This window comes from Diceros bicornis, assembly GCF_020826845.1.
Source record: "Diceros bicornis minor isolate mBicDic1 chromosome 21 unlocalized genomic scaffold, mDicBic1.mat.cur SUPER_21_unloc_1, whole genome shotgun sequence".
Lineage (NCBI taxonomy): Eukaryota > Metazoa > Chordata > Mammalia > Perissodactyla > Rhinocerotidae > Diceros > Diceros bicornis.
The window spans coordinates 2087239-2113511 of NW_026690885.1; the positions used below are offsets into that span (position 1 = coordinate 2087239).

Sequence of the window (26273 nt, forward strand, 5' to 3'; positions counted from 1 at the left end):
TTCTCAAAGTTTCTGGTCTACTGGTGGGACCTTACCTTGGTTTTCAGTGTTATTATTCTGTCATTCTGAAGGTATATACATTATATTAATTATGTGTGTGTAGGGTGGCAGTTGGGAATATATATTGCCACTTGAGAGGGATCTTGAGATGAAGGCTAGGCTCGATGCACATATTCAGTTTGTCTTATTGAACCAAACATGATGACTAAATTAAAAACCCTATAATCAGGACCATAGCCCACTTAAGATATTGCCTTTATTAAAATGACTAAAGTTTTATTAAATAAGAACTGACCGTAATCTTTGCTTTCCGTAGTTACTTCTGAGAGTGTAAACTTCATCAAATATTTGAAATCCTTACATGGAAGCTGTGACTCCTGACCTGTTGGTTGGAGCCTACCTCCAAGTGCAAGCTTTGAGTTTATAAGAATGGGTACCTATAGCTGTCGAAAAGGCAGGAGGAAAATTAGATTCCAGGAGTAATAGACCCAAGACTCCTGGTTTATTCAACATGGGACTGGCTCGTTGCAGAACTGAGAAATACCTTTTTATCTCTCAAGTTTTAGGCTTATTTAACATTTCATATGGCTATTTTAGATTCCAAATATTATTATCTAGTATAAAAGAGTGCTTTATGTTTTTCTTAATTCTTAAGATGCACAGTAGTCATGAACAGTAATAAGTGTATCATTGAAGAATTATCGTTGGAGCATTGACAGGATTTAAATTCTGTATCTGTACGGTATAATATTAAGTTCTCATTTTAAGCTTTATATTTGAAAAGCCAGGTATAGCAGAATATTAATAGTAATGTAATAATCACAAGAGTTTCAACATGGTAATAAAGTGCTAGTAGGCAAGTATGTATTTGGTTTTCAAACGGTATCTAATTGTTCTTATCAGTATCGAAAGATCCTGTTACTGCATGTGTCCTTATGTTTTATTTCGTTTCTTTTAGGTCTCTTTTATTCAAAACCTTGTATTTTGTGTAGAAAGAGTTTACCGTGTGCCTGATTTTGGTGTCTGGGAAAGAGGAAGCAAATATAATAATGGCAGCACAGAGCTACATTCGAGGTAATTTGTTTATTTCTAAGGGTTTTTTTTTTTAAATTTAAATGTGTGGAATTTGAATATGAATAAAAATCAAAAGTATTAGATGGGAACTGTGGTTTCTATGTTAATTTCATCTCTTTTTTTTTTCCTATGTGATGCAGATGAAATTCACTTAAAATTAAACCAGAAGAGTCTGCTCTCAGTGCCCATAAACAGATGCAGGAAAGGAGCAGGGTGTCTTTCCCAGCCTCCCGTGGTGTTAGTACATGCATATCAGCCTCCAGTCCACGGCTTGGCCTTGCTGCTCAGCCAAGTCATTTTCTTTTTCCTCTTTACAATGACACTCTTTGAAAGATCAAGGAAATTAAAATTGCCAAACACCTATGTATATACATTGCATGTAAAATTCCCTTCCATGTTATAGAGCTGATTTTTGTCCTAATCAGAGATACTTATACCCTTCATATAAAACTTAACATTCATTGGTTTCTCTGAGAGGTGTGGTCACCATCTTGAGCTGTGGTTTAGGGGGTTTGAATAAACAAGAATAGTTGATAACTTATGTTAGTAGTTTATGAGTTTCCTTTACTCCTTAGGGTGAGGGAAATAGTTTTAATGACTGATTGCACCTTTCAGATGTTGTAAATTTTTGCCCAGGAGGTCATCTTTTAACTAAAAAGTGTAGCTCAGTGAGTCCTATCCATTTCACACTAAAAGATTTAAGAATTTAAAGGTGATTAACTATAGGTCAGTTTAGATCATTGAAACTTGAAGTAGAGAAACAGTTTAAGAAACACTGGTTAAGAGGAATCCACAGCTGTATACTTTTTTGGGTAGAAGAACTAATCACACAGAAAACTAAGCCAATATAAGATATAAACTAAGATGTAGAAACTGGCTCCAGATCTCTAGCTGTGTATCATCTCCATGCCTCAGTTTCTTCATCTATAAAATGAAGATAATAATAGTTTCTACTTTATAAAGTTGTTATAATGATTGAGTTAATATATATGTAAAGCATTTGAATACCTGGCATAAGTGAGCACTAGAATACAAGTGTACTCACACATTTAAGAATATTTTAATAACAAAGATTGAAACAAAAAGGACTTCAGTTAACTCTGGTTAACTAAAATACAAACATTTTTCTGTAAGTTTTATGATTCATATGAGGCATTTTTATAGTACACAGCAGAATAGTAGCAATCAGTGAAGAAGTCAGTGAAGTGGAGAAATAATTTGTGGGAAAGTTCAGTTCAGACATTAAACAAATTCTGGCAAATATTAAAAATAGGAAGATAATGTTATATTTCAGCCATAATCCAAATGAAGTTCTCAACATTTTCCAGATTATCAAATTACAAGAAAGAAAGTGGATTTGATTAGAAAAGGTGATTTTTAAAAATTTACCTTTCTAGCATTTATGATTTATCAGACCTTTTATCTGCGTTTTAATAACCGTTTGATACATGCCAATGTTATCCCACTGACATTATTTTCAGTATAAAATATTTGGAGTAGGGTTTTTTCTGTTTATAAAAAGTGTAGTAAACTCAGAAAGAACCTTGGGTGAAAGATACCATCCTAGAAAGTGAAGGTGTTGGAAGGTTTCTAGTGAAAAAACAGGCTCCAACTTGTTTTCTTGTAACTAAGGTGCTAATCTTTAATTGAACCATTAAGGATTGTATTTCAAGGCTTGGAAGATCATTATATGATGTTCTTTGCTACCTTTTGCATGCAAAATTAATCTTAATTGTAGCAGGCCAATTATATTCAAATGGATGGGTAATGAAGTTTGCCATTAGGTTTGGATGATGGGTTTTATACATTTAACATTGATCTTTTAATTTTCTATGGTATACTACTTTACAATTCTCCATAAGAATTTTAAACATTTTTTTCAAATGTGTCTGACCTCAGATCTCCACAAGCCTTCTTGGATGTGTCACCTCTGGTGCCAAAAGGGTCTATTTTGACACTGCAGGCGGACTTGGCGCTGATGGACGCATTGATAGCGGTAGTGGTGGGAGACCAGTATCTTTCTGTGCTCAGGCCTGGGTAGTGGAATGTGGAGCTGCTGCTTAGCCTGTTGCTGCTGTAAGACATCCCAGAACTGTCTGTGCCTGGTTGGATCTGATCTTTACTGCTTAGTGCAATACCCTGTTATATCCTTAAGCTGTCCTCCTCATTTCAGACAGCCTGAAGTAGTATACAGTAACTCTTGCTGTAAGTACCCATACCACCCTTTTTGCCTTCTGGCTTTCTTTGCCTCTAGCTGTGTACTATACGGTCCTCCTTAGCAGGAGTCAGAAAAGAGACAGAGCACAATCTGACTGTTGCCTTGGTGCTCACTAGGGCCTTGGCCAAAGCGACTGGCTTGGTGAATGTTCCTTTCTTCCCTTATCACACTGGGCACATCCCTTCTAAGCTGCAACTTGATCAAAGAAGGTTACCACCCCTAGGCCCCCAAAAGGCACACATAGTATTCTGAGGTCAGAGGCTCCCTTTTCAGCATCCATTCTCAGTGGTCCTTTAATAATTGCAATCTGTGGCACTGTACAGTTACAGAATATATTTTATTTAGGTCGGGCAGGGAACATTATTGCCTTTTCTACGGGAAGAAACTAAAGTTTAGAAGGTTTAGCGATCTCCCCCCGACCCTGCCTTTAAATGATACAACCCAGTAGGTAGTAGAACCAGAACTGGATTCCAGGTGATTGGCCTCCAAGTCCAAAGTTGTTTCTGCTCTTTCACGTTGTATTTTCAAGTCTTAAAAAGTTTTTCTAAAGTTTGAAAGAACAGTAGGGTATATGCTCTTGGTGAAACTGTTATAAGTTTCAAGTATATCTTTGTTTAGTAATCAGTACAGCTTGATTCAGCTTAATGCTTTGATCAGACCCTTCCTGATCTGCCCTTTTCAGCCCCAGGTTTGCTGGTATCCCTTTTAGTCCAAGTTTTTGAATTATTTAGTATTTCTTAGATAAACCCTAGAATTTTTTTCTGAAAGGTGATCTCTTTACATTTATTTGAACCCCATTCTAGCAGCTGCCTCACCCTTTTCAGGGCTTTAGGAAAAGGATCCATTGCTCTAGGCTCACTATGATTTTCTTGAAATGTTTCCTAAGCAAGTGTTCCCTGCTTTCCTGGTTTTTCTGTTGACTTGACTTTCCTCAAGTGACATGCTCCTTTCAGTTTCTCCCAGGGTGTCTGGAACTGTGTCAGCTAATTCTCCTCTTTTCTCTTGTTCAGTCTCTAAGTCTTTAACAAATGCCTATGTATTTTAAAATCCTATATTATTTGATTTAATTACATTTTCCTCCATATATCTTTTTGGTACCTATTTATTGTAGCACTAATTCTTAACCCCCAGAATTACGTATCCAAGTAGTCTTCTCAGCTGCTCCAAGTTGAATTAAAGTATTTTAATCTTTATATTGCCCCTTCCTCATTTATGTGAGGATATTCCTACACCTTGGGACTACCTTTAAACCAAAATTCTTTGTTTTGGAGAAGAGATGAGTCATCTATAAGATGTGAATTGAATCTTCACCAAGACTAACTTTGAATTTTTTGGCTGTTGGAAAGAAAAAGGAAAATTGTACTTAATAACTTAGTAATGTGGATATCTGCCCAAATAGAAAGAAAAGTTTTTGAAACATTAACTCCTAAATAGAACTTTCTATTTAATAGCATAATTTCCTTTTTTACTTTGTTAAATCTTATATTTGCGGTACAAATAAGACTGTAGAAGCAAAGAGAATTTAGAAATTTAGATCTGATTTTTCAGTTTTTTTTTTTTCATGGTTTTATGTTCTATTCGCTTGGCTTTTCTAATAAAGAAAGCCATCACTAAAATATCAGATAAGTAACCATCATATCACCACTTTACTCAGTTTAAGATGCTTTTAGTGACCATTTTATTCCACACAGTGCTTGTTATTTAAAGTAACTACTTGATCTTCTTAAATCATTTTTGATGTTCCAGTCATTGAACTATGATAGAAGCAACTATCCCTCCGTTCTGCTTCATTTTATATATTTTTGCTGTACTGAACAATTCATCAGCACTCATTAAAACTATAGTCCTGTCAAGTCCTTGCTGTTTCAGGGGATATGATTGGGTGGCTCAGGGAGCTAAAGCATAGTGTTAATGAGCAGGAGGATGTGAATTTAGTTCTCATGCTTGTCAATGAATTTTTTGGATTCTGTGGTGGGTTATCAATCACTGAGTCCAAACCCATCATCTTTTCTAGAAAAGCTTTGAAATATGCAACAAATCACTTTTATTACAAACTATCTCCCAAGTGAACATCACTTCATTTTAGCCCTGTTAAATGAATGTTGAGGTAACACTTTTCAAGAATCAGATTGGTGAATGTTCTACTGGTAGTATTCACCTAATATTAATATGTTCAGTAACTAATTATAGAATAATTTAATTTTCTGAGAATGTCTTGTGCTAGTAAAATATTTTTAACTCTTACAACAGTATGTATTATATTTGCCAGTAAAATGTAAGATCACATTAGGAGTATGTTTGAGTTTCTAAATAGCTTGCTGTAGCCAGAGATTTAAATAACTAGTGGATAATAAAGTAACATATTTGTGAATTTCAGTTAAGTCCAATTATTTAACCAATTGCATTGGGAAAGAAAGTTAAAAGAGAAAGAGTTCCACATTTACTCTAGTCCAGGTATAGTATTTGTTTGTTTTTGTAATGCTTTATTTAGAAGACAATTTCCAAATTCATCCTTTAGCTGTCTTGTTAAAGACAAAACCTTGAGTTAGCTACATTGTGCATCTCCTCCAGTGCAGTATTTCTTTTGGATATTTGCCTTTTGAATAATTTATTTATTCTCGCTTCTCAAAATACTACAAACAGTCTTCATAACACATGTACCTCACACTGTAAGTGGAGGTTTTCTGGTATTACTCAGTTAAATGCATGTAAATGTTTGTGCGTTGGGGGCTATAAGGGAACTCCTAGGACATCAGGAACACATTCTTAAGCAAGAACACCAGTTGACGATGGATGTTTTGGCATGAACTGTCAGAATAGATGACCCTTAGGGGCTCTCCTAACCCTTAGGTTCCAGGAGTCTAGAATTCTTATGCAGGTACTATTTGGTTTCCATTTGGAGCATGCAAGGCTGAGTATGATGGGCCTACTTATTCTGGGTACGTGATAGAATTAGGAACCTGACTTAGGTTCTTTTCTAGTTACCTATTGTTGCCAATAAACTACCCCAAATTAGAGGCATAAAACAACAACAATATTTTATTAGTATTAACTCTCATAGTTCTGAGGGTTGCTGAGCTAAGCTAGGTGGTTCCTGCTCAGGGTCTTTTATGCATTTTCCATCAGTTGTGGGTGGGGTTGGAGTCAGCTTGATGGCTTCCTCACTCAGGTATCGGAATGTTGACTGGAACCTTGGCAGGAGCTGTCTGCCACAAGACTTATATGAAGTTTTTTCATATAGACTTCCTCACAACATGGTGGCTGGGTTCCAAGGTCCAGCGTCACAAAAGAGAGGGCCAGGTGGGGGCTGTATTGCCTTTTATGACCTAGCTTTAGAGGTCATGCAGTATAACTTCCACCACATTCTATTTGTTAGAGTCAGTAAGACCAGGCCATATTCTAGTGAGGGGAATAAGAGTCCACCTCTTGATGGGAAGACTGTCAAAGAATTTGCAGACATGTTTTAAACTGGCACATATTTTTCGCTTGGACTTTATTCCTTCAGGTTCTAGGCCTTGTCATTTCTCTGTTTTCTTTTTCCTACCTTCCTGTGGGTTCTTCAGCATTTTTTAGAATTGCGTATTGATTTATCTGTAATGATTTTGAAGGTATCTTTTTGTATAGCTTTTTAGCGATTGCTCTAGGTATTACATTATATATATAAACTGAGCGTACCGCGGTCATTATTTCACCCACTGGAGGCAAATATAGAAGTCTTACCTCCATTTATGTCTTGTTACCCTCCCCCATTTATATTATAGTTATCATAAATATTTTTCCCACATGCATTTAGAACCCACAGTGTTACAACTGTTGCTGTAATTGTCAAACATAATTTATAAAACTCAAGAGGAGAAGAAAAGCCTACCGTGTGTACCCATATTTTTGCTTACTATATTTTTTCTTCCTTTTTGATTGTTCCAAGGTTGATTGGTTGGTTGGTTGCTTGCAATCATTTTGTTTTGAGAACTTACTTTAGTCATACTTTTAGGGTAGATCTACTGGTGACAGATTTCTTATTTTTCTTTCATCTGAGAATGTCTTGTGTAAATAAATAAACAAATAGGATATATTTACTGGTATAAGATTCTGGGTTGACAGTTCTTCTGTTTCAATGCTTGAAAACACTTGCGCCACATCCTTTTAGCCTTCGTGGTTTTTGGTAAGCAATTCATTGTCATTCCATTGTTTTTCCCCTATAGGTAAAATGTTGTCCGTGGCTACTTTAAAGATTTTTTCTTTGTCTTTAGTTTTCAAAAGTTTTGATGTGCCTAGCATGGATATATTTATTTTATTCTGATTGAGTTTCACTCGGCTGCTTGAATCTGTAGCTTTTTGTTTCTTGCAAATTGGGAAGTTGTCTGCCATTATTTCAAGTACTTTTTTTTTTAGCTCTGCCCTTTTTCTTCTCTCCTTGAGGGAGTCCAATGACATGAATGTTAGATCTTTTGTTATAGCCCCAAAGGTCCCTGAAGCTCTCTTTGTTTTTTTTTTCTAGTCAATTTTTTTCTCTTTTGTTCTGATTGGATAATTTCTATTGTTTTATCTTCCAATTTGGTTATTGTTTCCTCTTTCTCCCCCATTCTGCCATTGATCCTGTCCACTGAGCTTTTAATTTTTATTATTGTAATTTTTCACTTGTAAAAACTTTGTTTACACTTTTCTGTTTCTTAGCTGAGGCTTTCTATCTTTTCACTTGTTTCAATCATATTTATAATTGCTCATTGAAGAATTTTTATTATGGTTTTTTAAAATCTTTGTTAGATAATTTTAACATTGCTTTCGTCTCAGTGTTAGCATCTATTGATTGTCCTTTTTCATTCAGTTTGGCTGGGTCTGGTTCTAGACGTGATCAGTGATTTTTGATTGAAATGTGGACATTTTGAGTATTATGTTGTAACACCCTGAATCTTATTTTAACTTTCTATTTTAGCTATATTTTTTTGGCACCACTCTGCCAGGGGAAGGGGGCAGGGTCATCACCTCATTACTACTGGGTAGGAATGTAAGTCTAGGTTTTTCTTTGATATCCAAGATGGAGACTCTTCATTGTTGCTGGGTCTAGTTGGGATGCCTAGTTCCCCAGTAGGCCTCCACTGATACCTCCTTGGCTAGGAAGGATAGGAGTGCCTCATTACTCATTCCCAGTTGGCCTCTACTTATGGAACAGGGAGAGGATATGGCCTCTTTGCAGCTGGGCATTAGTGAAAGTACTGACTCTCCATTGGACCTCCTCTGATGCCATCCCAGCAGGAAGGGTAGGTTCACCTCATTACTGGCAAGCAGGTGTGGAAGTCTAGGCTTTCCATGTGTTCTCCACTGACGCTGAAGTGTGAGGGGGGAGACTTCTTAACACTCATTGGTAATGAAAGTCTTGGCTTCCTTCTTGGACTTCTCTGACACCACATGGCAGCTGAGAGGGTTGCAGGCTGGGTGCAGTTCCTTATTATAGACTCAATGTAGAAGTCTAGGTTCCCCACTAGCCTTTACAGGAGTGAGTGGGGGTAGGGCCACAGTTTTCTTTTCTTGAGTGGTTCTTCTCTAAATTTTAAACTGTCTAAATTTTGAGTGGTTGTTGTCTATTGTGTTTTGCTAGGCTATCCTTTTCCTGGTCCTTTGGCTAGAGAGAGCAGGCTTTTGTTGGGGCTTTTTTTAATGCACCTACAGGCATTTCCTGGTTTTTGGCTTCTTTAGCTCTAAGTCTGGTATATTGGAGGCAAAAAGGAAACTCAGGGAACTTACCAAGTGTTGTTCCTAGAATCCTAAGGCTCCTAGCCAGTCTGCCTTTCCATCTTTCTGAGGCTTTTTATTTTTGTTATGTGATGTCCAGGGTTTTTCGTTGTACTTAGTGAGAGAAATAGGGAAACTTATGTCTACTCCACTTCCCCATCCATGTATTTTAAAAGGTTTCCCACCTATTTACTATCCTGTATTAAAAGTAATGTATACTTGAGAACATTTCATGTAAACAACCCATTGAAAATGTAGATAATGATGATTCGAATAGCTTAGAACAGTGGTTCTCAAATTTAAAGTGCATTTAACCCCCTGGGGGGCTTTTTAACACTGATTGTTGGGCCCCACTCCTGGAGAGGAGTGAGAATTGGCATTTCTAACAAGTTCCCAGATAATGCTACTGCTCTGGGGACCACACTTTGATAATCACTCCTTTAGAGAAATGCTGAAATGATGACAGATCATTAATTTTAAATGATGTTAATAGCATATGCATTTGCTTTTAATAAAAACAGAAAAAATGCAATAAGTAAAATAAACTGGATATTAGATCTAAAATATTTAAATGTTATTTATAAGATGACAGTCATATTTTTAATGAAATTTGAGTCTTCCCATTTTCCAGCACTATTGTATGTGGCATTTGAGAGGGCAAAGGAGTACGTATTTTATTATAAACAGAACAATATAGCAAAAAATGAGAGGTATGATGATCAGTTGTTTTGTGAGCATAAAGTAATGCCTATTTTATTGGACTCTAAGCAAAGAGTATTTGAATGGGTATATTAAACCCCACTCTGTGGTAAGTGTATGATGTGCAAGAACTTTTTTTAAGGCTCAGAGTTGATATCAGAAAAGCTCTTTTACATTGATCTGAGCTAATGATGCGCAACCTTGTTATTACTGTGCACATATCATTATAATATACCTTCCTCTAAAGTTCATCTTTTTTTTTCTTGAGTTAGTGAATATAAATGATACTGGAATTAAAACTACTGCCATCAATAGTATGACCATTTGCCTAGATCAAGGTGAACTTAGAAATATTTTTCCCAGAAGATCACTAACTATAAAAAAGAGAAATTAAAATAGTGAAATGTCAGACTGCGATCTCTTAGACATTATTCTTCCTACAGAAGTTGTTCTAAGTTTTAATAAAGAAACTTACTTGTGAATATTCATCAGATAATGGTTCTTATTTTGTAGCCAGATATATTAGAGTTATAAAGTATTTCCTTTTCTCTTTTAGCTCTGTTGGCTTAGCAAAAGCAGCTCTAGAAGCAATTAATGGATTCAACCTCTTTGGCAACCAGGTAAAAAAAACAGCAATAGTAACAGTAAACTGTGATTGTTTTTTTTTGAATTATGTTTTTAATTAATTTGGCCATTCATTAACCAAGTTGTTCCTTATGATCAGAGAATGTCTGAAATTTATGTGGCAGACCATGGTTGAACAGACTTTCCTTTGAATATGATTTGCCGGTTAAATTTTAGTTTTCTAACTAAAAAACATTGCTTAATTAGAAAGAAAAAAAATCTCATAAAGAATTCTCATTGTCTTTGTTCGCTAGCTTTTTCCTCAGGTCTCTTGTTGAGCTTTCACAGTTTTAGATATTCCTAGCCTTATATATCATATATTTTCCATATTAGTTCTCATGTTGGTTTCAACTTAATGTAAATCTTATGTAGAGGGGAATTTGTGTAATATGTGCAGCCAAAGAATTGGAAATTTTAATCCTAGTTTAACCCTCAACTGGCTGTAATTATATGTCTAAATCTCATTTTCTTCGGGATAAAAGAGAAATCCTAAGGGTTGCCTTAAATTTTCTTAAAACAAGATCTTTAACAAGTTTCTGCACCCAATCAAGTGACCGTGGATTGAGTTGTCAATGAAAGGGAATAAAATGTAGGAATACAGGTTATTACTCTGGATCAAGAAGTAGGCTAATTGTCTTTAGCAATTTTTGTAAAGATTCTTAAGATGGGAGGGCAAAGGCAGTTTCCAGCTGATATTATAATTAACCCTAAGCTATTAAAATGCTTGGTGGTCTAGTGGTTAAGATTCAGCACTCTCGTTGCTGTGGCCTGAGTTCGTTTCCTGGTCAGGGAACCTCACCACCCATCTGTTGGTTGTTATACTGTGGCAGCCATGTGTTGCTGTGATGCTGAAAGCTATGCCACTGGTATGTCAAATACCAGCAGGGTCACCCGTGGTGGACAGGTTTCAGGGAAGCTTCCAGACCAAGGCAGACTAGGAAGAAGGACATGACCACACATTTCTGAAAAAATTGGCCGTGAAAACCCTATGAATAGCATTGGAGCATTATCTGATACACCACCAGAAGGTGAGAGGATGGAGCAAAAAGACCAGGCGGGGTTCTGCTCTTCGGTACACAGGGTCACTAGGGGTCGGAACGGACTTGATGGCACTAAAAACAACAACCAATTAAAATGCCGAGTCAGTAAAAATACATTTTAGAAAGTTATGCAGATATGCAAAAGGTAACATGGTTTTTGTTATGGCAATTGTAATACTATGTACCCGAAGTCTTGAATTTAAGAAAGTTTTAAGTTGGAGTGTTATAGTACAACTGCCTCTCTTTCACTCCCTACATCCACAAACTCACTTCTGTTCTCACTCTAACTTCCTCTTGGAGGATGGACTCTGCTTACATCCAGGACATGAAGAATGAAGAATGAACATAGACATGAACGGATTGGGAAGAGGGGAGCAGCACCTTATTTTGGGTGCCCAAGACTAAATCGCCCACTTCCCACACTCTTCCTCCTCTCTCAAGACCTCTGGCTGGAGAAATGGAGAGATCAGAGCTCATGGGGGTTTGAGGGGTGTGAGCCTATCGAAATCATGATTATTAATATTATGCCTCTCCTGGAGATTCTTGGTGCCTCTGGCACTGATCTCTTGGCTTATGTCAACATTTCTTTCTCACTGGAAGAGTCAACATACTCATGGAAGTCCCACATGTATCCTTCAGTACTTCTCATTTCCTTTTCATCCTTGCCTCACTCTCAGTACATTCATTTAAATTAGTGTGTACGTGTGTATGTATGAATTTGTGTGTGTATATGTGTGTGTGTATGTCTGTGTTTGTGTTTGTGTATGTATATAGGTATATTAGATAGATAGGTAGGTGGGAAGGAAGGAAGGAGTATGGCATAAAGGTATAAAGGCATAAACATGGCATAAAGGTATGGCATTGTAGCATTATTTACGATGGCCAAGATATGGAAACAACCTAAGTGTCCATCGATGGATGAATGGATAAAAAAAATGTGGTAAATATATATACAATCATGCGTCGCATTGCGATGTTTTGGTCAACAATGGACTGCATATATGATGGTGGTCCCATAAGATTAGTACCATGTAGCATAGGTGTGTAGTAGGCTATACAATCTAGGTTTGTGTAAGTACACTCTGTGATAGTCACACAATGATGAACAGCATACAGTGTGCCTAACAGCACATTTCTCAGAACATATCCCCATCATCAAGTGATGCATGACTATACAATGGAACATTATTTAGCTATGAAAAAGAATGAAATCTTGACATTTGTGACAACATAGATGAACCTTGAGGGCGTTATGCTAAGTGAACTAAGTCAGACAGAGAAAGACAAATAGCATATGATCTCACTTATATGTGGAATCTAAAACAACAAAACACCAAGCACATATATACAGAGAACAGATTGGTGGATGCCAGAGGTCGGGGGTGGAGGGTGGGTGAAATAGGAGAAGGGGGTCAAAAGGGACAAACTTCCAGTTATAACATAAGTCATGGGGATATAATGTGTATCATGGTGACTATAGTTAATAATACTGTATTGCATATTCGAAAATTGCTAAGAGTAGATCTTAAAAGTTCTCTTCACAAGAGAGAAAATTTTTGTAACTATGTACGGTGATGGATGTTAACTAGACTTATTGTGGTGATCATATTGCAGTATATACAAATATTGAGTCATTATGTTGTACACCTGAATCTAATATAATGTTATACGTCAATTATACCTCAATTAAAAAAAAAGAATGGCATTGTATTTGGAGTCAGGAGACTCACTGTACGCTCTGTACTCCCACCAGTGAGTTCTGTGACATTGGCTAGTTGTTTGCCTGTCTCGGCTTCCTCATCTAAAAAAATAGGGATAATGATACTAGGACCTAACTCAGAAGGTTTTCATGCAAATAAAAAGCTTAGTATAGTGCTTGGCAAAGATCAAACCCTCAATAAATATTATCTCTTGTTATTGTTAATGAAGTACTGGTAATGTTAAAGAACGGAAATGAAGAGATTGGACTGAAAAGCCTCTAGAGAGTATCTCAAGGAGACTTAGAGGAGTCATGGACTAAATCAATAGTGTTACAGCAGCAGTCTGGAAAGATACAGGTCTTGCTCTTCTGCCTTCCATGGCATACCAAGTAGTGTGCTGAATGGAGTTTTGTGTCTATTTTGTGTCTACATTATAAGGTATTGGTCAGCTCTTTTTTGCAATCGTGCCATCTCCTTTGATGTCCCTGAGTCTTAGTGTATGTTGCTTATGTGTCTGGTATATATACTACATATATGCCTCCACCTACATAGAAGCCCACACGTATACATGCTACCTTTCCTAACTACCCATCTTTCAGGGCTCTGTCTTCAGCCTACTTTTCCCAGGAAGCTTTCATAGATCTCTTAGCCATAACTCTAAAAGCACTGAATTGCTCTACTATACTTTCTGATTCTGAGTTATAAATATACTGCTAGAATTGTTCCTCAGCCATAATGTCTCAGTCTTGGCTGCACAGTGGAATTATTTGCAATACTGATTGCTGGGCTCTACCCCTGGAGATTCTGATTTAATTGGTCTAGGGGGAGACCTTGGCCTTGAGATGTTTCCAACTGCCCAGGAATTGTAATGTTCAGCCAAGGATGAGAACGACTGCTCTAAGCAGAGTTAATATTGACCTTGGTTAGCTCATGTCCATTCCCAGCGGAGCTGTGTGCCAAATGTTTGCCGAGTTGACTATTCGTTGAGTATTTTGGATGGAAATATAGACAAATAATGTCTTATTCCTTTAGCCACATAGATGTCACATGTTGCAAGTGGAGCTCTCCATGTTCCTTTTTTTTGGATAATATCAAACAGTATCCTAGTTTTACCAATTCCCTTTCATTTTTGTTTCTGATGTGGAGAATTACAGAAACCTGACTTTGTTAATGTTAAAATTCCCACCTCTACAGCAAAGTTAAAAATATACCTGCTAAATAGTAGCACATTTAAGAGTGCATATGATCTTTTCAGTGTTTAATCATTTTATCATATTGCTCCATGTACTTCAATGGGCTGTGGTCTAATTAGAAGTCAGTGGCTGGGAAAAGAACTGATGTAACAAAGAAATGTAACAAAGAAATGTTTTTATTCAAATGAAAACCTATAGAAACCTCCTCAAGATTTGAGGGATTTCAGATCAGATGAATATTCTCAGCTATTTCCAAAAACTGTTGATGTAGTGTTTTAGAAGACCTGATCATGTGTCTTTAACTAAATTAATTTAGAGCTTTGAAAAAGTACACCTATTGATCGCAACTCAGACAATCTTAGATCTTTGGAGCTGGAAGGGCCCTTCTCTCAAAATGAGTGGTCACAGAGTTGAGGTGGCTTTTCACTGGTCATGCAACAAAGAGGCAGAACAGGAATTAAACCAAAGCCACTTGGGAATGAATCTGGAATATCAACTATTAGTACAGGAAATCTTAAATCTTGAATGCTTTCTACCTTTAGAGGTGAGAACTGTGCATTTGCTTTTGAAAACTTTTAAGCCATTTTCTTCTTTTTTAAAAAATTTAATTTTTTTATTGAGGTGTAATCGACATATTAGTTTCAGGTGTACAACATAGTGATTCAGTATTTGTATATATTATGAAATGATCACCATAATAAGTCTAGTTAACATCCAAACCCACACGTAGTTACAAATTTATTTTTCTTGTGGTGAGAACTTTTAAGATCGACTCTCCTAGCAACTTTCAAATATGCGGTACAGTATTGTTAACTGTAGTCACCATGCTGTATATCACGTCCCCATGACTTATTTATTTTATAACTGGAAGTTTTTACCTTTTGACCACATTATTTTCTTCTTAATTGTTGAACTTCTGAATGAGACATCCACTTGGCAAACAGCGTGAAAGGCTTGCCTTTTGCCCTTTTTGTGCTTCAGTGTATGAGATAAGACAAATGTTAATTTTTATTTTTATGGAAAATTGTTGGGTGGAATAAGCTTTTAGCTTTGATAATGGTTATTATGTGTTCTTACACTTCCTTTCTTCTTTTTTTTAGAATGTCAGACTTGTCTTATTATTCAAGGAAAAAACCTTATCATTTAAATCTTCCCTTTGAAAGCAAGTTATTTTTCTTTGGCAGAAAATATCTAAGAAGAAAATGTGATAAAATGGCCTAATGTCTTTAGTGATAAGTTTATAATAAAGGCTAATTTGGAGCATTTAGAAACATACTCATCAATATGAGAATCACATATTTCATCATACTTTCAAATATGTTCTCTATAAATATAGTGACATATAATATTTAAGTGATATTTGACAATATTTAAATAATAATTTTTAAATAAATTATAATTCACACTCAGCAAATGTCATAGACATGCTAAGCAACAGTTTTGTGGTTCCTGGGTCTGAGTCTCAGCTCTCCCCTTTCTGAAACCCTAAGAATTACTACTCAGGTTCACCTCGCTCTGTAGTTGGAAAGTTCTTTTAACGCATGTGAGTAGAATCTTCTGTAGAAAAGAGAAGCATGGCTTGTGAGAGGGGCTGCTGGAAGCTACTGTTGGGCCAGTAAGTAAAAGTTGACTATTTACATGCCCATTGCCACCACAGCCATGATGCAGAGGGGTAATTCCCATCAGTAAATATCCTTTCTGTAAGAATCCTGCTCTCCAGGCTCTGCCACGGAGCTCAAGAACAGCTTAATGCTGAACTAGGGAAGAAAGTCTCCTGATGGTAGTTCTGTGGTATGATTTTGCTTTCAGAAGAACAGAAATCATGTGTAGTAGATACACTGAGTGGGTTCATCTTGTTTTATGCTTTGATGCTATGTGGCAGCAAGCCTATTAGCTCAGGTTCAGAGAAGTGATTGATGGGGTAAAGAAAGGCCCAGACAATCCTTCAAATCATTTCCCTTTGAATTGAGACTAAAGAGATCAGCAGTGTCTTATGGTCATAGATGTCACCCTTGGCTTTAGGTACCATCTCAAAAGTGTTTGTTGCAGTCATGGAGTCTGGGGTAGATGGTTCAGTGCAGCTCTTCCCCACCATTGGAACTCAAGTCCCCATGACAGTGGTTAGGTTGAATCATCTTCTAGTGTATTTACTAGAAAGTAGTCATGGAAACTCAGTTTGGGAATACAGTTTGAGCTATCAGTCTTAAAATATGCTCTGTAGATGGAGTCAGGATATGATGGTAGAGTTGTGATAATTTCAGGAAATGGAAGATGAAAATAAAATATACAGTGTTAATCAGATACTTTGGAGTGACATATACATATAAAACATCCTTTCATATTCCTGGTTTTGATTGGAGAAATCACAATACTGACAAATGAGCTGAGGCCAGAATCTAAAAGGTAATGACTAGAGAAATTGCTCATGTTATGCAGAGCATTCAAAGCAATGCAGACATATCAAACTTCCTTTGAAATTTGCAGGCATAAAATTAATGTGTCTGATGATTTAAAGTTGGTGATAATTGATTCCATAAGTAGGGTCTCCTTGATGACTTTCTTAAAAATTTGCTTCTGAACAGGAATAGGTGCCCATGGTCTTAGGTGAATTTTATGGTGAATTTTATCTTCCTGTGAATCTTGGCCCTATGCCTAAGCATGGTATATTTTTTAAGAGGACAGCCACACAATATAGTCAACTAGCATTTGCTCTCACTGTTAAAATCCAGTAATATTATGAAATTATTTTTCCCTTTGTGCATATTTCTTAGAGGCTGGCAGAGGAAGAAACCTGAACAAATACTTTGATGAATTTAGATAAATAAACCATTTATTCGTGGCCAGAAAATAGAAATTGGCTTGTTTATATTAATCAGATAATGGCAAGAATTGCCAAATTTGCTATTTCACTTCATTATTTATAAATTACACTAGTTAGATTTTATCTTTTAAAAATTCAGTTCAAGGCAGACTGATTTGGCATGAAATTAACTTTATTAATTATGAGCCTAAGGATAAATTATAAGTCCTGTTATTTTGTGTATTCACAGGCTCCCAACATCTCATACCTATTCATTTCTCTGCTGTTTGTTCTAACTACCCTGCCTGCTCCCCTTCCCACAAAAATTCAGATCCTAGCTTTGGTCCTTGCCTTCTCCATGAAGTATCCCAGGTTCCCTATTTTGTTTTTTTTATGTTACCTTTAGAGATTTATTATCATTATTATTCTCTCATCTAAGCCACTCACTTGGTACATAGGCCCATATCTTGGTACATCGTCATGTATTGCCTTCCATGTGCAGTCTTTTTGTTTTGTTTAATATTCATCTGGTTAGGACTGAATATCACCTGGGTCAGCTCCTTGAGAGCAGAGGTCAAGTTCTATCTTGTTTTCCTCAAAGCAGAGAACACATCACTCTGACAGTGGCAGATACCGCATGAAGCTTTGTTGAATTCAATTTTGTCAGTGGATATGAAAACTAGGGAATTTCAAATAATAGAAAGGACAGTTTAGCGTTAATCTGGTTGTAGAATGACAGCCTCACTCATTTCTTCTTCATTTATTAATTTACTCGTCGGAGTTAAAACAGATTTAAGAAATGATATTATGAATGAGAAATCATTCTATTTTTTTTTTTTTGGTGAGGAAGATCAGCCCTGTGCTAACATCTGCCAATCCTCCTCTTTTTTTGCTGAGGAAGACTGGCCCTGGGTTAACATCTGTGCCCGTCTTCCTCCACTTTATATGGGACGCCGCCACAACATGGCTTGCCAAGCGGTGTGTTGGTGCGCGCCCAGGATCCGAACCGACGAACCCCATGCTGCCGCAGCGGAGCGTGCGCGCTTAACCACTTGCACCACCGGGCCGGCCTGAGAAATCATTCTATTTTATGAGCTAATACTCATGTATGTACATGGGTTAACAGGAAAAATGTACATATAGTGAGTCTGATATTTGGAGGTAGGGCCTAGTACCACTAGACATTGAGTTTCAGTCTAGGTGATTGATTTGAGGTATTTTAGTTTCAGAGTGAATGCGTCTTTGAAGTTGGTGAGAATTAGAATGATAGTTCTCTTCTTCCCTTCCCCATGTGTTTTTCTGAGTATTCTCTTATAATGGAAGCTGTATTTGTATTCCAGTTTCATTCTCTGTGTTTTCAAAATGTTTAGCTCCCCAGTAAAAGAACAAAGCTATGTTTACTTATGGCTATGCTCGTAAATATGGAAAGCACTAATGGCTAAATATTAAATTTTTTTTAACTTGGTTAGCAGACCAATTGACATTTTTTGTTACACCTGTCTTTTTGTTCAAGTTTTTTGGCTCTTACTTGAAAGATATTTTTTATTGTGGGAAATTGTATAACTTAGTGGTTAAGGTGTGGGCTTCTGTGTTAGAGACTTGATTTTGAACCCGTGCTCTGTTAAACTAAGATTTAGCATCTTTTTCAGTAAAATGGGGATAATAATCCTCTATATATGGGGATTAAATGAGATAACCCATGTGAAGCATAAAGCACAGTGCCTGACACACAGTGAATATTAGCTTTTATTTGCATTTTTATTATTTGAGATTCTCCTGTCTCTATATTTTAATCAAGTAGTTTTTATATCTATAATTCTAGATTGTATCTAAATTTGTTTGGTTTGATCATATAATCAACATTCTTTATTAGGACTGTACAATTCAGATTTTGTGAACTCAAATTGGTTCTTCTTTTATTCCTTGTCAAAAATGTGAGTAAACTATTTGTATTTTTATTAACATAAATATCCTTAATTGATTAGGTATCTTATAATCAATACATTTTGATTTATAAGAAGACTGAGGAGAAATAGGGAAATGTAAAAATAACATTTTTTATGATTATAAAATGAATGTTTATTGCAAGAAATTTGGGAAATGCTGAAAGTATAAAAAAAGAAAATTAAAATCTTCTGTAATGCCACTCTCAATGCAACCAATGTTAGTGTTTTTGTGAAATTTCTTACAGTCAAAATGCCCAATGTTCTACAAGTCGTTTTTTCTTAATTTAGGAAATGTTTTTCTCTTTCTCGTTCCAGGGCTGTTCTTGGTCGGTTATATTTGTGGATCTCGATGCTCACAATCGCAATAGGCAAACTTTGTGCTCACTCTTACCCAGAGAATCAAGATCTCATGTGAGATATTTTTATAATAAATTAATATGAGCTATCGTTTATGATTGTTATGTAATTTTGTTTACTTTTCTAAGAATGTGTTCCAGAATGTTAGAGGTTGCCAGCAGAGAAGAGAAGAGAGAATAGATGTTGCCTCTCACTTGCCTGGTCTGTGGAGGTCTTGTTCAGAAAGTGAGCAGAGCTGTGGACACAGCTGCTTTGTCTTTCGAGTCTTTTGTAGAACAGGAGAAAAGTAGACCTTTTATTTTTTCAGGAGGGAGTAGCAACATTATACCAAAATGAATTTTTTTGTCACAGAATATTAGAAAAATATTTTTCATAATTTATATTCCTTTTGAATAAAATTATTTTTCATGCGTCTTTTCTCTCATTCGAGTCACAATTTTTTTTGTCTGATAAACTTTTATATGCCTATAGTACGCAATTGCGGATTTTTATAGGGGTTATTTATGGCTCTATTCTTAGAAAACACTCAAAATGGAATAATTTAATTATTTAAAAATAACTGTTTTATAGAAGTAATGCAGGATTATGATAAAAGAAAAACAAAACCCACAAATAAGCAAATAATAATAATATAATATCCACTCGTTATTCCACCACTCAGTTATAATCTTAGGGTGACAACATTTGTGTTTATATGTTTTTATATATTTTTATATACATATATACTTTTCATTTTATAATACTGGGAGAATATTGTTCATAATATTTGATAATCTGGTTCTATGAATGGACATGTTTCCAGATCAATAAATGTTTCTACAATATAAACTTTAATGGCTGCTAATTTACTTATCTAATTGTTGGACATTTAGATTGTTTTGTGTTTTTCACTGATACCAAAAAATTGTTATGAGAAACTAAGTTTTAATGATTAGTTATTGGTGTTAAATTTTTACACACTGCCTTAATTAATATCTTAAAGTTTGAGTCCAGTGTTGAACCTTGAAAATACTCTTTATTGGTGAATAAAGTTTTATCTCCTCTGTAAGCTTCACTAAACCATACCATATAAGCGTCTGTGTGTCCCTTGCAGCACAGCAATCTCACTGTCAGTTAAAGACTTTTATTGACTTATTTATTGACTTATTTCTTATTTGTTTACCTTTTATTATCTATTCCTTATTTATTGACTTATTTTTATCGGCTTTTCATCTCCATGATTCTCCTCGGGCTGTGTTGATCATATCACTGCAGGCACTTACAGTCCCTTCTTTTTTTTTATTGCTGCCAGAACACAGATGCTGCCCTGCTCCCCTGCATCACTTATCCTGCATTTGCCCTGGATGATGAAGTTCTGTATAGCCAGACACTTGATAAAGTGGTTAGAAAATTAAAAGGAAAATATGGATTTAAACGTTTCTTGAGAGATGGATATAGAACATCACTGGAAGATCCCAACAGACGCTGCTACAAACCAGCTGAAATGAAGGTATCAAAAACTATTCCATATCAGGGCATAACAGAGTGGTCAAAAGCACCGATTGAGGAGTCAGACTTCTTGGGTTTGACTTCTGGGTCTGCTACTTACTAGCTGTCTGGCCTTGGGCATGTTAATTAACCTCTCTGTGTTAATATTCTTCATTGGTAATATAATAGTACCTACTATTATTGGTCCTATTATTGAGGTTCTTGTGAGGATTAAATGAGTTAGTATATATAAAAATGCTTAGATTGGTGCTTCGCACATCGTAAGCACTTGATAAGTGTTAGCTCTTACCACCAGTGAAGCCCATTTGCTCATATGGAGCCATATTGATTCATCGGGTGAATAATTCTTCTTTCACACTTTCAGAACTCTGCCTGCCTGTTTCATACCATTTGTCTCATGTAATAGAAAATATCTATTTGTGATCCAATTTTCAATCTGTTAAGCAAATGCTCTTTTTTTTGTTTCACTTAGACACTTCCCTTTGAAATATAGTCCTCTAAATAATTAGTTTTAAAATATTTTCTATTTCAAATATACATATGTACCACTATATCTAGATTTATACTAGGTGTTTTTAAGCTGTCCAGAAAACTATAACACCCCCCAAAAAGGTAAGCGTGCCTCCACATTGCTGAATACAATTAGTGGGGTAGATTGAAAATTACTTTTGTAAGCATTGTCATAATTTTGACTCATTCACTGAAGATAGGGAAAATCCCATGAATCTGTATATAAAAAATGTCCAGGCAGCATGGTACCTTGTAATTTGTTTGACAATTAAATACTCTTTTAAAATTTAGTATACATTTAGTTTTGCAGAACAGCGAGACACACTATTTATCATTTTATTTAATTTCACAACTGACTATCATTTGGGAGCATTAGGAGCCATTGTATTGTGTACATCTTTGAAACCTTACAGCAGTCTGTTAGATTAAGCCAAAAGATCCGTTTATCTCTTAAACACCTTGAGATGTTTCTTTTCTATTTAATACCTTTCCTGTGCTGATTTACAGCACTTACATTTGAACTGGACCCCCTGTAACTACCACCCTGCATACTTTCAAGTTTGGATCAGTCCAGCAGGCTCTCTCTATTTCCCACCTATTGCTGAGCACCACTGAGAAAGGCCACAGCAGTGTGGATAGATGCCACCCCGGATTTAGGACATCCATCTTGCTTCAGTTCTCATCATTGCTTTCACTGCTTGTTAGTTCTGCTATGTGACCCTGCCAGGGACTCCTCTTATAAGCTTTTCAAAATTTTTTCCATTTGTACTCAAGTTCCCAGACTTGACTTCTCACTTTCTGCTTGTTAGCCTTACATTTCTGTTTGGCCTCCTCCACTGCATCTATCCTTCATCCATACTTACCTCCATCTCTCTTGTCTCCCAGAAGTTGCTGTCTGTTCTTCATTCTAAGGCTAACCCTCCATATGTACACCTCATCCTGTTCTCTTTTAGTTCCTAGGATTCTTGGTGTATCATTTGTCTTCTTCCCTGATAGATAGGTGTCTGTTTTTATCTCTTTCTTTTTGTCTCCTCATCTTCCCTACTTCTTCCTTCCCGCTGTTTTGCTTCCCCAACTCAAATCAGCTTCTTTTTCTTCACATAAACACAATGAAGTTCATAATTAAAAAAACAAACAGAAAACTCTCCCTCACCACTCACCCCTGTCTGCCTCCCATCGCCTCTCTCTTTGTGGCTACACTTCTGAAAAGCATGGTCCATTCTAGGTGTAGTACCTCGTTTGCCTCTACTCACTCCTTCACCTTATAACCCTGCTCCTCTTCCCAGTACTTCCGGGAGCTGTGCTGGCTTCAGTCAGTTTAGGTCACTGGGTCATAGTGGATGCTTTTCTGGCCTTATTTCACTTATTTCCTTGGCATTTGGGTGTCTTAACTGAGTTCTCTTACTTGGAACGTTTTCTGTGACCCCATTCTCTTCCTGACTCTGCTTACTTCTCTCACTGTCTTTGTTAGTCTCCTCTGCAGGTTCCTCTTCTTCCACCTCTTAAATATTACTCTTCTCCTGGGTTCCATCCTTACTCTTCTGCTATTCATGCAATCATAGCTATCACTGTTAACTTTAGTGTCTCTATCCCTAACTCATACTTCTCCCCAGGAGTGCCCTACCATGTATCCACCTGCCTTCTGGACGTCCTCCCTTGGATGCCCTGCAGTCTGCTTATGTGCGTCTCCCCCTCTTCTGCCCAGGTCACAAACCTGAGAGTCATCCTAGGCACTTCATTCTCACTCACCCCTTGTTGTCACTCACCAAGGCTGACAGATTTAACCTTCCTCTCTATTAACTCCTTGGTTTAGGCTAGTGGTTCATAACAAAGAACAGTTTTGCTCTCCCGGGGGCCTTTGACAATATCTGCAGACATTTTTTCATTGTCACCACTTGGTGGGTGCTACTGGCATCTGGAGGTAGAGGCCAGGGATTCTACCAACATCCTGCAATGCACAGGATAGCCCCTACAACCAAGAATTATTTTGCCCAAAATGTCAATAAATGCTGAAGTGGAAAAACCTTGGTTTAGGCTATCATCTTTTCTCTTTGGATTATTCCCAGCAGCCTTCCAATTGGTCTCATTTCTTGCCCTAAAACTCTCTTCAACACTGCCTGCTGTCCATCTAGCAAGTAAATCTAATGAATAAATCTGATCCTGCTCAGTATTCAACAGTGGTTCTGTGTCGCTTCCAGATCAAAGTCTTAGTCTCTTAGCGTGACCCGCCAGGCTCTTCTTGGTCTGGCTGGCCTGGCCCCCGTGTTGGGCTTCAGCTTTCCCTCTTTCTTCCCTGCTTCTTCCAGAAATACTGAATTGCTGGTAGTTTCTTTAAGAAACTTTGTGCTTCCATGCATCTGTAGTTTATACTTTTGTTTCTCTGTGTGGAGTTCCCTTAGCTCATCTCCCTGGAGAAATCCATCAAGCATTAGCTGAAGCATCTCTTTTCCTATACACCCTTCCCTGACCCCCTAGGCAGACTTGGGTCTTTCATTCCCTGTGTTTCTGGTATATCACGTATATAGATTTCATCGGGTGCTACAGTTGTTCGTTTACATGCCTGCCTGTCCCCTAGGCTGTGAGCTCTTGAGGGCAGCTTCTCTGTCTTTTTGTCTTCACAGCCCTCTGTCTAGTTGGTGCCAGGCATTGCTGAGTACTTCACAAACGCTTATTGAATGAATGACTACTGTGTGTGATGGATTAAATGAATGAGTGTTTGAATAATAAGAGTTCTGAGAAAAATTTTTAAAAAAGAACAATGAAACTACTTATAAATCAGTCCAATTTTGTTATTACTATAAATGAATCTTTTATGTACATCCTAACTATAATTATTCTAATTAATATAATTTTCTAGTTAATTTAGTGAAATTTTTAATATTTTATTTTCTGTTTTAGCTATTTGATGGCATTGAATGTGAATTTCCCATATTTTTCCTTTACATGATGATTGATGGTAAGTGAGCTTTCCTCCTGAAATTTAAGCTATAGGATATAAGTGGTTTAAAGAAGAGAAAAATGAAATATGACTCCTTTCAGCTAGGAAAATAGACCGCACCCAGTGATGTTAACTGCTCTGCATTTTTGTATGCTACTCTTCTGCTTTCTGAGTGAATATTAAATCATTTTCTGTAAAAGAATTTAAAGAATTAAAGAAATACTTTATTTAAAAAATGATGCAAACATATTTTCATATTTGCAAAGAAGTTTTTTTATGAATAGAAAGCACGAATACCATAATTCGTAACATTGTGAATATCTATAATATTTACACATATAAATAGAGATATTTCAATTAAAATTCTGTTTTCGATTCTAAATGCTAACATGACCTTCTAAAATCAATTTCCTGAAAAAAATATCACACACGTTTGCATTACCTTTTTCAATTTTATTTTTATCATTTATGTAGAAAATTACCAAAATAATTATAACTGGGCTAATAGATTTTCCTAAGGTAAAATTTCTGTGGTGCTTATTGAGCTCAGATACTGCTGGATTTTATATTTTACATTTTAGGAGTTTTTAGAGGCAAAATCCCAGCCAAGTAAAGGAATATCAGGACCTTCTGACTCCAGTACTTCGTCAGACCACAGACGGTATAGTTGGCTTGTTTTTCAAGAAATTCTTCCTACTGATATTTCCTTCACATTCTTTTGAAATACCTAAATGATTGCTTTTTAAACAGAACAGTTTATTTAAATTGAAAAAAATGAATGAGATCTTGAATGAATTAGAAAGAATAATTTATTAATTTGCTATAATAAATTTGTTTTTATAAAAGGAGTTCATTAGGCAATACAAGGATGGAGACGAATTTAGGTCGTCATGGCTGTAGTAATTGGAAAATAGTTCATTGGCTAGGCCCAGGTTCTTCATCTGTTATCTACTGTGTAACTCCACTCTGTGTAGTGCGGCAATAATATAAAATGACTGATTTGTATTCAGGTCACCAGAAATGGTATGTTCAGGTGACTGCTGCCCCCTCCAGAGGGCCAGCTAGAGGCTCTGTCCTAGCCTAAAGGTACTACCATTGTCAAGAACATTCTGGCCTCCTCTTTGGAGTTGCTTCTAGGGCTTTTAGCATGTTATTTTGAATGTCTGCTGTGATGCTAAAATGTCATCCTTTGAGGATGGGTTTAATATTTTAGAAATGGTCAAAAGGCCCCATCTTATGAGTAGTATGTTGGTTGCAGTTAAACACTGTCAGGGCCCATAAAAGAACATAACTGATTTTTCTGTATGACTAGAAAACTAGTTATCAAAGGAATTCCAAAGGAGAAGTTCCAAATATCTTTGGGGTTTGGAAGTATTAATAAAATGAGAATATGTTCTCATAAGTGAACAGCTTTGAAAACATATTTATCTGGAAGTTAAAAATTATGATTTGTTGGGGCTGGCCCAGCGGCGCAAGCAGTTAAGTGTGCGCGCTCCACTGCAGCGGCCGGAGGCTCACCGGTTCGGATCCCAGGCGTGCACCGACACACTGCTTCTCAAGCCATGCTGTGGCAGTGTCCCATATAAAGTGGAGGAAGATGGGCACGGATGGTAGCCCAGGGCCAGTCTTCCTCAGCAAAAAAAAGAGGAGAATTGGCAGATGTTAGCTCAGGGCCGATCTTCCTCACACAAAAAAATATATATATATGATTTGTTGGTAAAAAATGGATGGTTTATGGGCACAATGCATGAACTGGCGGTTACAGCACTGAGCCCTGTTCCTATCTCACATGAAGTTTGTGATATTCTTTAGGGTTTTCCACAAGTACCCTAAATACTTCACAGTATGTGCTCACCCTTTAAAATACTTGTAATGTTAAAGTAGTGAAATGTTTATGGATAAACATTGAATTTGAAATAAAAATTAATTAATTTATTTATGTCTTTATGTTCCAAA

General features: G+C 36.5%; 2 long non-coding RNA genes across 2 annotated transcripts; both read left to right on the top strand.

Moving 5' to 3' along the window:
• Positions 1-957: 957 nt before the first annotated feature.
• LOC131401876 (uncharacterized) lies at positions 958-20853 on the top strand. The gene is made up of 4 exons (XR_009218071.1): positions 958-1074; positions 10278-10341; positions 19340-19435; positions 20673-20853. It is a non-coding gene; the product is annotated as an uncharacterized LOC131401876 (long non-coding RNA).
• LOC131401877 (uncharacterized) lies at positions 20852-24915 on the top strand. Its single transcript, XR_009218072.1, has 3 exons — positions 20852-20870; positions 24278-24335; positions 24899-24915. It is a non-coding gene; the product is annotated as an uncharacterized LOC131401877 (long non-coding RNA).
• The last annotated feature ends 1358 nt before the right edge of the window (positions 24916-26273 follow it).